General features: G+C 40.7%; 1 long non-coding RNA gene across 1 annotated transcript; it reads right to left on the bottom strand.

Annotated features, from left to right (window-relative positions):
• Positions 1-2,098: 2,098 nt before the first annotated feature.
• LOC137967870 (uncharacterized) lies at positions 2,099-3,805 on the bottom strand. The gene is made up of 3 exons (XR_011116593.1): positions 3,610-3,805; positions 2,641-2,823; positions 2,099-2,340 (listed from the first exon to the last, which is right to left on the bottom strand). It is a non-coding gene; the product is annotated as an uncharacterized lncRNA (long non-coding RNA).
• Positions 3,806-3,980: the final 175 nt, after the last annotated feature.

Below are 3,980 nucleotides of genomic sequence, written 5' to 3'. Positions count from 1 at the left end.
ACGGATTATGCTTGGTGTCAATGAAAATCCGCCATTTTATCAATGTGCCCGCGCTACTACACGCGCCAATGACACAATACCGGCACGTTTTTTTCCCCGAAAAACTCTAGCAGTAGCCGTCCGGTAGAGAGCTTTAGATTCTAGGACGAGAACGACTACAATTACGAGATTTTCGTCTACACAAAACAAAACAGCGTCACTTTGGCGGGAAAAACGTGATACCGTCGTCATTTTAGTACGAGCTTTTGCAAAAAAAATGTCGTCGTGTCAAAGCAAGTAACCAACACAGTAGAAGGTTTGGCATTTTCGATCAAGAAAAGGCTCAGTTACCAGCAATAAGAATGACTGAGAAACCTATACTGCTAACAAAGAGTAAATTATAAATTTTCTATTTTTTTTTTCGCTAAGAACAAGCAGTCAAATCTCGTACCCGTTCTCGTCATGTCTCTAATACGAAAAACTGATGAGCCGCATTCCATATGTCCACGATCTATATGTATCTCTTCTATTTATCGACGAACCTCCTACAGCTAACCAAACCATCCTTACTGGACGATGTTGCCTATACTACAACAATATAAAAGGCCAGGATTGCTGAGAGTAAGATCTGGTGAAAATCTGATCAAAGTCCTTTTTTGCTGTTACTTTTGCGCAAACTCGGCCTCTGTGTGTTGCAGTTATCTCTATTGCAGCAATCTATTTCGCACTCCAGTTGTGTCTATTTCTGCACATTTTTCCTGAAGCCTCCAATAGCTGCACAAGCCGCCTTTTTGTCTGCAACGATAATTGAGGACAAAATTCAGTTAATTGCAATAATAACAAGTGACAAATTACTCCTAATTTTGGCAAGAAATTTAAGCGTCAATTTGTAATTTGACATGTGAAATTACAATGTTGCCATGACAACTTTCCTTCAGTGCCAAAATGGCTTGCAGATTTGAAAATTAAGGAGTAATTTTTCACTCATGATATTAACAGCTAATCAAATGGTATACTTGTGAAATTAGGAAATAATTTCACTGGCGTTTTGTCCAAAATCAAGTAATCTCCTGAACCTTATTTTGTGCAAAACGCAGGTGAAATTATTCCCTAATTTCACTCGTCACCATTTGATTAGCCTCACTTATTACATTTTCGACCGCGGATATTGCGTTTATAATATTCTGATTGGCTCACTCAATCTCGCTTATCAGCTCATATAGCGTATAGCCTAGCTAATATGGGAACTGACTGCGCCAAGGGTTGCTAAGCTGAAAAATTTGTGCGGGAAGCGAGATTTGCCATCTGATATCCAACGCTCACTCATGGAATACTCGTTAATTAATCACCGATTCAGTTTACGTATCGTTCAAGGAGTAATTTGAATTACTATGTGCTTTTCTAAGCATTTTTTTCATTTTGAAACTAAACATTTCAACTAAGTCGCTTAGCTTGATTTAGTTTACCCTTGAGTCAAAGTATCAGTGTCCAAAACCGTTTTACTCACCTAGCTGTTAAGTACCGGTTGAAGATTTGACACGTTTCGCGAAAAGTTTGGGTTAGTTTGTCCCCATAATCAGCCAAGTTTTCTAGTCCTGTTCTTGAACTCCCCCTCAGTCCGCCTTCACATGGACACAACGGCTATTCGCAATTCCCAGAATAATACTTAGAATATGTAATCACATGGGTCTGAGGGCAATTAACTTTAGGTTTATTTCACGCGTATTTTCAAAGTTTTCACAAAGTTGCCCGAGTCGCGAAGAGACCAGGGCAACTTCTAGTCTTTGAAAAAAATACAAGTGCTTATTTATTCCAAGTTACTTATTTAAAATATAGATCGAGATGGACGCACCCGTATCAGGCAATCGCGAAAAAATTGTGCCATGCATTGCGTCATCCGGGGCTCGCATTTGTTTGGCCACCAATGCAACGATTTCACCTTTATTGCACTATTTAACTTTTTTTCACTCTGTTTGGCATTAATTGACGTGCTCTCAGCCAGTCAACGCGCTGAAATTTTTTCTTGAATTGTCTATTGTTAATTACGTAAGGTTATCTGATTGGCTATCAAGGCTCCCCTGTGAACCTTTTTACGCGGGAATCGATCGGTCTGTGGAAATGCCGCGAGACAAATCTACGTTACTCTTTACCCTTTTATAAAACCTACCTGCACAGTCTATGCACCCTCTAAAGAAGCCATGCCAAGATCTCCTTTGCTGTCTCGATAAGTCCCGACTGCAGAGCCACAGTGTGTTGTACCAAGCGAGTATGGATCCACGCCACAAACTTGAATTTCCTGACTATCAATGCAGCTGGTTGCGTTTCTCTCAAGGCAAACGTTACACTGCGCAGGACCTGTAACTATCGGCCGTAAAGTTTAGAGAGGCAACGATTAAAGATGGTCTTTATTGGCGTAAAACTCATGATCAACAAAGCAAAATATTGTGAAATGGCCAAATTGCTTAAGAAGCCAGAAATAAAAGCAAACAAACAAAGAAGGGGCAACTTTCACGTATGGAATGAGTGTCCTTTTCAATAACGCTGAAATGAGTTGCAGCAAGCGCAAAGTCATTCAGTGAATTCATATTCAGAAAAAGACATGATTCTATTGAAAGTCGTCGCAATTGTTTTATGAGCTTTCTTAATAATATCATGTGTTACCTTTTGGTGTGAACACAGTGACCGCAGCTGGCTTTAGTTTTGGTGTGTGAACATTACAGTAACTCCCTTTTATTTCCTTGGCATCACAGCACTCGAGGTCACATTTGAGGAGGGTGGTAGCGCTACGGTAATCGACATCGCCTTTCCAGTAGCCACCAAGAGCAAAACACGCATCTCTCTTTTCTGAAGCAGAATAAATAATCTAAATGGAGATCAGTCATTTCGATTCCTAGTTCAGATAATTAGGAAATTCCTTTGCTTAATCAAGAGAAGTCGCTTGCATGTGGGTGCTGGTGAACAGCGCTAATTCCTTCATAGGTCAAGGGAATGTTACACGTGATTATTGCATTCAATTTGGCGTAACCTCGTGACAGGAAAAGGATTAATTAAAATAACTTTTAGACACACGGGAAACTTTTCAAAGACATATTTCGGTTTGACTCATGCCGTCATCCATTTAATTTGTTTTTGCATTCTCCAGTATTGTTGACATTTTCAAAATGTTAATAAATTTAAAATTCAATGAAAGTTGAAGATTCAACTGTGCAGGTGCACGAAACAGGTGTTGGCCACACAAGTAGACCACAAGAAACAAAAGCTAAGGTGTTCAGTTAAGCCTAGTTCGTGAACACGTACGACGCAAGTGCAAACGTAAGCCAATGGAAACGCAAGCGGAAGCGAAGTAAGGCCCGTTTCAAACGTCGAACTTTAGTTGTGCCGAATCTAATGCAAATGAGAAAAATCGATTGTTTTCGTTCAAGACATGTAGGGTAAGTGCAAGCCTTCTTTCCACAGATATGTCCCGGATTGACCCTAATTAGATGCACGCGGATTTCAATAAGCGTTACGAAGTGTCCCCTTGCTCTTCTCCCCAACTTGAATCACTCGTGTCTCGGAATACAGACAATTAATGTCGCAAAGCGTCCCCAAAATTCTGCTCGTCAAGTAAAGAAAAGCAGCGGCATTTACCTTACGCGAAATTGTGACGCTGAATCGAACCCGGGCAACACTGGTGGGAAGCGAGTGCTCTTACCACTGCGCCTTCCCCTCTCACTTGAAATAGTATTTTTGGGTTAGTCCATTTGGGTAGTCCATCGGGGTAGTCCATGGACTGGGGGTCAGTCTTTAGGCTCCCCGAATAAACCTGGTGAGACCGGTATTCAAGTCTTGCACGGTGCGTGATAGTCCCTGCGTTAAATGCTTTGGACAGGACTTCATGGAATTGTATTTTGTTTGCTTGACTATTTACGATCTCTTCAGTGATCCGATGTCAGCTATATGTTCTGTCAAAGCTAAATCAACAACTGTCGAAATCATATTATGTATCTTTGTCTGAGTGA

This window comes from Montipora foliosa, chromosome 8 (assembly GCF_036669935.1).
Source record: "Montipora foliosa isolate CH-2021 chromosome 8, ASM3666993v2, whole genome shotgun sequence".
Lineage (NCBI taxonomy): Eukaryota > Metazoa > Cnidaria > Anthozoa > Scleractinia > Acroporidae > Montipora > Montipora foliosa.
The sequence above is the reverse complement of the archived record's forward strand: the minus strand, read 5'-3'. Positions and strand labels throughout refer to the sequence as shown.